This window comes from Pomacea canaliculata, linkage group LG3 (genome assembly GCF_003073045.1).
Source record: "Pomacea canaliculata isolate SZHN2017 linkage group LG3, ASM307304v1, whole genome shotgun sequence".
NCBI lineage: Eukaryota > Metazoa > Mollusca > Gastropoda > Architaenioglossa > Ampullariidae > Pomacea > Pomacea canaliculata.
The window spans coordinates 21,243,139-21,254,006 of NC_037592.1; positions in this window are offsets into that span (position 1 = coordinate 21,243,139).

Sequence of the window (10,868 nt, forward strand, 5' to 3'; positions counted from 1 at the left end):
CAAAGCGCCTCTTTGGTGCCAGACATTCCCATAATATATCCCTCAAATCAATTCCCTTATTTTCCTCCTAGTCCTGTTCTCATAGATACCCTGGGTATATTTAGGCTTCTTTCTCGGCGATGTCTAGATGATTACTGAGGATCATCAAACTAGGTTAACCAATAACTTGTCTCCCTCTCTTGTTTAGTTTGGTTACATCTGATAGTCCGTCTCCGGTGCAGTTTTTGGGCTGCTATCTTGTTGGTCTGGTTACATCTGTGGTGTACTGTCACCTGGTGTCAGCTGTCGGTGTTGTGCTGTCACCTGGTGTCACCTGTCGGTGGTTTACTGTCACCTGGTGTCACCTGGTGTCGCATGTCGGTGGTGTACCGTCCTCTTCGTCTCCTTGTCAATTCTTATGCATTGCTTACAACTTTTGTCGGTTATAGCAATTCAAATTCTAGTTTTGTCCTAAGTAAATTTTTTGAGTCTAGCCTATACTGTTAATAATTTAAACACATTTTATTTATAGCAGTACTCTCAGATTGGTCCATAGTAAATAATAAAATCACAAATCTCATAAAATCCACTTTATCAATGATTCTATGTAACATTGTATCTATAATTAACATTTATGATATATAAAACTGTGCCTATAATTAACACTTAATCTTAAAAATATGAGAGCGGTCCTGTGTCGCAGCTATTAGCTCCTGTCACCGATAAGGTGAGGATTGGCCGTCTGGGGTTCAGATCTCGTCTCGGGCACACATGTGTGTATGGACGGAGGATGCTTTGCCGTGATGTAACCTTAGTTGCTGGCTTGGAGTAAAACCCTACCCCTACCTTTAAAAAATGAAGCTAGTACTTGTTTAACTTAAGCCACAAGTTAGCCCTCCATCCTTTTCCTACACTTCTGAATTTCTTCATTGCCATTGAATAAAACATATACAATTATATAATACATATAATGATGTGTACTTGCATTATACTACTATCTAACGACTGGCATCTACCTACTAGTAACTGCCTCCCACTCCCCCTCCCCAACTCTATCAGTCATCTGCTAGTAAGCCCTTTGCAAAAACTGTCTGTACTTCTCGTCGTGTACTGTCCGTCTCACATATTAAGGAATCTGCTCATGAGCAGCAGTCACACCATTTTTACAGCAGCAAACTTCAATCCCGAGAAGAATCCGTCTGCGAAGTAGAAAAAAGCGGGAGATAATTGAGAAATATATGGCATAACCCAACTAATCGTCGCTTCCCCTTTGCCTCGCTGATCAGAATTTAAGTCAGGTCTTGCCGCGCCGCAAAGTCGTTTGATTAATCAATTTTCCATCTGATATGCGGCCGGTAATCACTTTCCAAACCTACTAGGGAGGAGTGGAGGGCCGGCCGTGCCAAATTCGCGCATCAACAGTCGATTTGGTGCACATGACTGACTCTCCTCCCTCACGCTTCTTGTTTCACACGGTTAAGTGCACAGCACCGCCCTCCCTACACAGCTCGTCCTACCTGCAGGCGCGCGCTGGATGCAGATGATGTCGTCACTGTCACGCACACAGCTGTCTGCAGTCGCAGCTGTTGTCCACAGAGTCACAGTCACAATTCTGCAGTCACAGAACTGAGCAGTTATGAGTTTAGATACCATGGGATGTCAGTGGATGACACAGAATCCCAGTGGATGTCGACAAAAAAATGTGGGACTAGCAACGTGTGTAGCACTGGCTACGTTTATAGCACTGACCGCCTGTGAAGTACTGGCAATGTGTATAACACAAGAGATGTATTTAGCCCTAGTTATGTATGTAGCACTAAAAGTTCAGGGTGTATAACATCTAATCATGAACCTTGTACTTGTCTGGACCAAGAGCTTCCAGGACCTCCCTGAACTGTTGGCTTTTATCTGTCTCCCTGGAACCCATTGTGTTAAGGTGGTGGGGCTGTCAGATAACACTAATCACCAATGAATTTTTATCAGAGGATTGCTGTGTCCTTCCACTTCATCAGGTGCAGATGAATGGCGTGATCTCAAAAAGAAAGTATACAGCTGAGTATGCTCTGTGTAATGTCATTTCGTTATTTTAATTACAGAAACACTTTGGACGTCAGTTTCATGTCAGATGAACTGTTTCATCATGTCAGATATCATATCGTATCAGACATTTCACAAACAGTCGTTTATGACATTATCTTCATGGTAAAACCAGAGGGAAAATTGAATTTGCCTAATTTGGCTGGTCTGACCAGAATTTACACAAATCTCCAATGTAGTGATTGGTGTCAACTCAGTCTGTGCTTGTGAAAGAGAAGAAAAGGAACGATAATTTTGAGAGAAAAATAGTTCATATCTTAAGAAAATATTACTTTGTTATACAGTTTATGAGATATAAAAATTCAAAAACATTTCTTAGCAATATCAAGTGTTTTAATAATTAAAGATTAATTGTTGATTATAATTACTGTTTACGTTTTCTAGCACATCGCTGATGTCCACACAAAGGGCACCCCGTTAAGTTGTTTTGTGTCACTGCCTATCAATAGAATGAGTTTTATTATTACCCCTTTGAGGGCTATAGAGAAAAATGGACATGATACTCAAAAATCAGTTTACCCATACAATTTCCTGATATAGAGCTGTAATAAATGTAGAAGAAAGTAAATATAAGACAGTGTTATACAAGAAAAGAAAAACATAATAATGATACAAAAGATAAGTTTGGGAATGATGTTAATAATATAAGTACATGGGATTAAAATAGTGACTCTACTTATCAAAACTATCACAAATATACTTTTATAAACTGGATAAATCTTCTCAATACACGCTCTTCGTGTAATAGAAGAGACTGTTAAACTCAAAATATGCATGAGCATGGCGGATACTAAAATGTGTGGGGTGTGTGGTGGTTGTGGGTGGAGGTTCAACTCCCTGCTTTTCAGTGTTTCTGTGAAAAGTGATATTTCTCGAAGATGCAAGTGCAAGCCTGCAGACAAGATGGATGATGCGTGCACTTGTGAAGCACGGAAGTGAAAGTCCTGCGCTGTCCCCAGCAGACAGGCTAGCGTGTAGGAATAAACAAATTTCGATTCTCATCGTCAATAAAACGAACCCTTTGCCGTGTTGCGATCAACTGAGCGGAGAAAGTCCGGCATAACGCGGCCATCCTCACGACTTCAGCCAACCCAGTGTTTCCCTGCCGCGCGCCTGTGGCCCCTGAGTACAGGGTGTGAGAGGGCGGTGTGCGAGTTCCACTGTTTCTCAGTTTATCTTTGTTTCTTCAACTCCCTTCTTTTTTCTCTTAATTTTTTTCTTTAATTTTTTAAAAATTATTTTTATTATTATTTTTTATTTTTTAATTTTATTTTTATTACTATTATTATTTTTCTTTATTTTTTAAATATAATTTTTATTATTTTTCTTTTTATTATTTTTCTTTTTATTATTTTTCTTTATTTTTTTCTTTATTTTATAAAAATTATAAAAATTATTTTTTATTTTTTTATTTCTTATTTTTATTATTTTTCTTTTTTTAAAAATTATTTTTATTTATTTCTTCTTTATTTTTTCATGGATATATTCCTGTTTTTAATTAAAGACTTCACCAAAATTTTAATAAAGATATTATCTGATGTCAGTTTCCAGACTTGTGAGTTATGTTCCAAGGCGGCATTTTACTAAAGTATAGAATGTATCCTTTGTATACATGCAAATGTTTACAGATTTTTTTATATGTCTTCAGATACAGTTTGTAAGAGGAAGAAAAAAAATCACGAGCTGGAAAGCACCTCTGCACTTCCTGCTCCACAGACCCTCGTTGTGCCTGTACGTGTACAGTTTTGAAGAACGATAAGTAGAAAGATAACCGTGCTAGTCTGTCATCTACTGTACTTACAAAACTGTACAACAACAACAACAACAACAACAACAACAACAACAACAACAACAACAACAGGGGATGAAGGACAATTTCTTAGAACCCCGCCCACCCCGGCTGGTGCAAGAGCAAGCGCTCCACATCTAACCTAGGCATGGTCTCCTCGTCTTGCAGCCATGGAAAGGACCGCGGAGAAGAAATAATTTTCAGTCTGGCCAAACCCTCCTTCGCAATCTCGCAGGCCGGAAGAGTCTTGGAGCGGGAGATAAATCGGTGAGCATCGACGCAATTAAGCTGGGATAATACCTCCACGGGAATAGAGCAAAGTATCAACACGGGCTTACTTCTACGGCGACGACGGGGAAGATTAAACAAACCCAGGGCCATGGGTGTTCCCTGGCCTCTATCGTTCTTAAAGATCAGATGCCTCTTGTGGACAGAAATCTCGCCCAAAAGGGCGCTGTGAGAGGATGTTGGGGAGATCAACTCAGGCGGGGCTAGTGGTGGTGGCTTGTTAGCAAAGCTAAGGAACACACACTAGCTAACAATAATTGCACGCCAACAAGTTTTTCTCAGAACTGCATAAAAATTATATTGTTTTTTTCCATGAAAACAAGTAAGTAAATTGTTTCTGTGCAAATAGGTAAGAAAAACAAGACTAAGAAATAACCCCCTGTAATTCCAGGAGAATTACAGCACTGGTGGTGTAGAATGTGAGCAATAAGCCCTCATCAACATGACCCCTACACGTGGGGTTAGGATTGGGAAAGCATTGTGCCAGACCAAAGGTTTTCCAGGCTCAGGGGAGGCTAAAGATCCCTCGGTCATTATTAGGTCTCCACAAGTCGAAACACGGTCCTTGTGAGTGCATGTCGAGTGTGTGGTCAGGCATACATTACACATTTATTGTTGTAAATAATTGCACCTTCTCCTAGACAGTCAGGTCCTGTAACAGCATAGATCGGTCAAGCCATTTCCCAACACAGAGTAGTTCTACTTTCCAACCAAATTGACTACTTCAGGGGCTCGTTCACTACTCAGTACAAGAACTCAATGATCAGTTAAGGCGGGGTCCGTGTCGTGACAAAAGTGAAAGCCCTAATTTTAAAAGACAGACTCACTGTTCACAGAGTTCTGAAAGAAAAAGTTCTTGACCGGTGTTAGTGTAGGATTGTACCCTCAAAAATATTTTTTTTTAAGAACTAGAAAAACTTAGAGAACATATTTGTTCCTGATGTCTCTTTACAATGGGGATGCTTAAATTCTTGTATATAAATTATTTGACATTCGAAAGAGTCATTTAAAAAGTCGCCTGTAATAAGCTTTGTACCACCCTGTCCATATTTACACTCGCACCCAAACATCATTCCATAAACCATCCAGCCCATAGTTTTCTGTCTTTCATTTTTCTTTTTTCTTTGTTAATGCTCTTTTTACATTCCTTTCTCACATTCTTTTAGTTGCTTTCATTTATTTCTTGTTTTTCTTTCTTCCTTTCTTTCCCCCTTTGTTTTTTTTCTTTCTCCCTGCTTTCTTCTCGTCTCTACTTGATAACATTTAGCAAAGATCTTCTAGAGCTATAATTTTCTTGCATGTTTGTGTATTCATAGAGATGCCGCCCTAAAAAAGTGAGATGACATGCCTGTAATTATGTAAAACGCCTCGAGTCTAGCTGATGCTGGAAAAAAGTGCTATACAAATATGCTGTTTATGTATTTATTTACTCCCTTTGCTTACAGGCACATTTCTGTCTTATTTCTACCTTTTGGTTTTGTGTTTTACTGCTGACGTTTTTCCTGAATTAATGATCTCCAGCTAACACACGAAATAAGGTGCAACACCATGATCATTCTACTTGCAAAATGTCAAATCCCTTCACATGCCGACCTGCTCCACAAAGTTTGCAAGGAAAGGTAAATCACATCATGGAACAGAACATTTCGTGGGCTACCTGCTTATAAAAACACAATAAAGAGACGGGGAATAGAACTGATGATTATGCTGATAGTAGTGGTGGTCATGATGGTGATAGTCATAGCGGTCGTGATGGCGGAAATTTGAAATTCATATTTTAATGGAAAAATGAGCGGAGGAATGAAATTCATAGCGAGAATACTTAAATATTATTTTGAGAAAGTAAGAAAAAATAGGAATTAATAAACAACGTGAAAACAAACAGCAATCTATCAACCTCTGATATATTACTATTAGCCATTGAATACGCTTCATTATTAGTGTAATTCTTTTAATTTTATCAACTAGTGTATTAGTTATGTGTTCACTATATTAAGCCAGTGTATTTGTTCTATTAGTCAGTATATTAGATATATTACTCACAGTATTAGTTTTATTAGCCAGGGTATTAGTTCAATTAGCTAGTATAGTTACTCTATTATCCGATGTATTAGCCAGTGTATTAATTATTATGTATTTGTTTTATTAGCAAGTGTTTTAATTCTATTAGCCAGTGTATAATTTTTAGTTCTATTAGCCAGTGTATATATTTTTAGTTGTATTAGCCAGTGTACATGTTTTATCAACCTGCTTGTTAATTAGCCAATATCCAAATTTTTTTCAGTTCAAGTCTCAGTAAAAAGAGCCAGACCTCTTAGTCTCCTCCTTACTTGGTTTGTTGTATACATCACATTTGAAAGCCTTCAACATTGGTGTGCATTATATTTCATTGCATGCATCCCCAGAAACGGGGAGACTTGAAGCTAGACCCTGATCCAGTCCAACCCCAAGCACGCCAAGAGAGGATAATTCACCTCTTGGAGATGGAGAGTTCTCTATAAACACAACACCGGCTGCAGGGTGAGAAGGGTGAGCAAATTAGATACCCAAGACATTTAGAGAAAGCAGGGAACAGCCAAATCGAAAATCAATGCGAGAGTGGTCCATCGCCTCTCCTATCCAAACAGCCTCCGGAGCAGGGGATGGGAGAGGCGGCCGGGACTTCTCTACGTGCAAATCATATTTTCAATTATTATCGTGGGGCTCGCGCCGTGATCTCTGCTCGCTGACTGCCGCCCGACTTTCAGAGACTGTCGTTTCCGATCGCCTGGGCCCTCCAAGCGACAAATGGGCGTGTGTTTTCGATTAGGAAGGTGCGAGTTAGAGAAATGGAGCTCTTTAAGCTGTTCTCGACAGTGCAGAATGCCTGCACACTCCTTCACACTCGCGACTGTAACAAGGGTTGAAATGTTTGGAACCCGTCTCCTTTCTTCACGATTCACAAACAACTCGAATAATTAAAGCCTACCTGTTGACTTCTCATCAAATTGATGTTTGAAGACAGTCACAAAGTCAATAGATAAAAAAAGAGTTTTAAACATTCAGTATCAAGGTAAACAATTAAGCAACATTATATATGAAACAAATATCGCTGCAAGTATATGACATTGATATTCTCTTGCCTACATTTGAATACAACCATGTTAAAGACATCAATAATAATTGTTCTCAACATTCTTTATATTCCCAGTTTTCTGGCTGACCGATTGGCTCTCTGGATAATAGGTATGCTGAGATCATATGTTAGTAAAAAATGCTTATACCTTTTGCTAAACCATGATTACTGTACTTGGAACGTTAGAAAGAAGGGAAGCAATCACTTTTCAGTCAATGATATTAGACCCGGTATCCTCTCCTGCAGGGTCACTCCAAACATTCATCGAGCGGGTGTTACGAGAAAGGGCAAGGATGTCCTGAATGGAACAAATTCTAATACCAATAAATCTCTGGGTCCGGCGATGTCCCGGCAGTACGAGATCCAGCGAGAAGTTACCCACAACAACTCGCAAAGAGCAGGCAGAAAATCGAAGCCACATGAAGTGACGCCCATTTTCCCGGCGGACACAAACCCGTCCTCCAGATGAATCGCTTCTGTCCGGCGCTGCTAGTCTCCGGTCTCAGAAGCTGCGTACAACGGGGCTCTCTTCCTTCCTGAGAAGATCACTTTCATCCGAGGACCTGCCGAGTGTTCTTGGACTGAAGTGACCTATGTCTAAATCTAACAACCGAGCAGTAATTTGCTTTATTTGTCAAGAGCGCCTTCTAGTGAGACAGAGAACGCATACACGGTATCCCTTGCGTGCGTACGTGCGTGCGTGTGTGTGTTTTGAGAGAGATAAGAAAAAAAAAAAGAGACTGAATGGAAACTACTCGTGCGTGATCTATGTCGGTGTTCCCTTGTCATCTGTGTCTGTAGAATGAATACATAATTACCATAACTACCTAGGTTCAATCTATCGATGCAGGGAGTGTGCTGTATATCATGTTTGCATGTATATAATCAGCCTGTCAGCGCATCTCACTAAAAGAATCGTATGTATATACGCGTGCGGGTGTGTGTGTGAAGGAGAAAGATTGTAAGGGGATGTGGACATGTAAGTACAGTCAATTGTAGAACTTATTCTGATGAATGTTGTTCTGTATTGAGTGTTAGGGTTAGGGTTTGGGTCATAATGTTTTATTCGATTTGTCTGTGTGTCCACAAAATTGTATCTGGACAGGACTGGTTGAATACAAGCGCGTTAGTCAAAGTTCGTGCACTTATGCCTATCTCAACAAACTCAGACATGCAAGAAAGTTTTTTTTCTCCTAGAATTTCTTCGGAAAAAAAAATTTCACACCATTCTATTGTCAAAACTGATTAATGCTACAAGATGCAAATACAAAACACAACATATCTGACATTTCCATGAAAGCGTCAACATCTTTCTAAACATTTCATCTCGAGAACTGCAAATAACTGCTTTTTCACTCTCAGAGTTCGGCGACCAGACATATTCAGGGGAATGTACTGGTATTTACTGAGTGAATCAAGTGTTTGGTTGTGTGTGGCATCCGAAGGGAGATATTAGGTTCTGCTTGTCATTCTAGCTTTTATATTCTGCAGAAGAATAATGGTGATGGAATCAATAACATTACATTTTCCTCACAGTGCAGTGAAATCAATGAATAGCTTTAGGGTACGATGATTCCGTTTCTCAACGTTTGAGAGATAGTCAAAAGCAGGGTTCATTGCTGTTCTTACTTTATGAATATCTTCGAGAAACTGTAGACACCAGGCGAAAATATGCCAAAACACTTTTTGATAGGATGAAGCTGAAAAAACAGGAAAGACAGATCACAAAAACAGCCAGGAAGCTATAGGAATACACTGGACAAGGGCCAAGAAAGGAATTTACGTGAGATGGGAGCCAAGTATAGACAGGAAACAGCTCTCCGAACTCCAGGATATCAAGGACAATTACCCCCACAACAATCTGAAAGGGAAGATGTTGGAAAACAAACGCCACAAGACCAGAGCGGAGTTCTGGTCAAGGAAGAGAGTACTTGTTGGTACAGAGACAGAGCCAGACACTGCTGATCCCTCTCCAAGTTGGACCTTGGGCAGAAAGTACACCACCCAATCAGCCGGCCAACTGCGCTTCCCATCTCCGGGAGAAGAAAACTTTGGAACAAACGTGATTGTTTTTACAGTAATTACGTGTCGGTGTTGGCTGCCTTCTGTCTGCGTGTCATCACATTTGCATCAGCGAGAAACTGAGTGGCTGCAGCATCTGCACCGCCTGCCTCCCCTTCTCTCTCTTACGTCACCTCTATTTCTGTCACTGTCCTCGCCCACAACACAACAGTTTCTGGATTTTTTATATTTTTTTTTTTTTGTAAATTGTCTCCTTATCTTTAAAATGCAGTGTGGGTTGAGGGGAGGCTGTTTTCTCGTGGATACATCGCGCAATCAAGGGATTGATTTAATAACCGACATGACGAGTTACGCCCCGCTGCTTCCTTTTTACTGCTCTACCCATGGGAGAGAACTGTCGCCTGTGGCTGAAGCCTTATCTCGGGCGGCCAGGATACCCGCTATCTCCCCTCCACACACTCGTCCCCCACCCCACACGGCGAATCTGTCACGCCAGCGCGTGTGCCACATATTGTTTGACCCTACACGTGACCTCACGCAGAAAACAAACGTGCAACATCGCCTGCGGGCATGTGTGGAGGGAGAGAAAACACTGGTAAGCACATATCTATAATTGTTGGTGATGGTGTAGCTGTATGTTCATATACAACGTCGACGATTTTCAGTGTGATTGTGAAAATGCTTACATGTTGGTGATGTACACATGTCTACAACTGTCAGTATTACTTGAGCTGTATGTTCATCGTGCCAATTTGCCAGTCAGCTTAAATGTCACCCTCTCTCTCTTCTGAATCAATAAATAATATATGTCTTATATCTCTATTTTTTTTTTTGTTTTATGAATTTTGGGCTTTGGATTTTTCGAACTTGTTTTGTGGCGCGTGCAAGTCCTCCTAGTCAGTTTTGTTATCTCCTCTATCTCTTTCTTCCAAAATAGCCAGTGATGAACTTAACTGGATGTAGTTTAAATCGGATAAACTGTGTCTAAGGTCTTCTACGTCTGCTCTAGGAATGTTTAAAAAAATCCTAAGATTATCAGAGTGGGCTTCACAAGCAAAAAATAAATAAATAAAAACATAGAGCAACGGGCGAGTTTTGTTGCGTTTCTGGACGTAAATAAAGATTTTGCCTCCATCGACAGAAGCAAAGTCTGGTATGTTTTAAGAAAAAACAAATTTAAATTGAGTGGCAAACACTCCAGGAGATATACAAACCAGTATTTGGTTATGTACGTGAGAAGGGTACGTGCTACGGATTGTCCACGGGGAGTCAAGCAAGGATGTGTTTTAAGCCCACCCCCACTTTGCTGTTCTCCAATTTTCTTTTATCAATGAGCTGGCGGTTAACGTGTCTCTTAAAGTAAAACACGGTATACAAATGTTAACAAATACAATAATTTTTTTTTGTTTTGTTTTTTTTCTCCAGTACTAAAAGAGGTTTCCAAAACCAATTAAATAACTTGCCTTTAGGAATGTTTTCTGTAAGATTAAGTTTCACGACATCATTGAGGGAAGTATGCAAGAAGGTAAAAATAGGAGTAATAAAACGTTTGAAAACATTACATACACTAGATTCAGA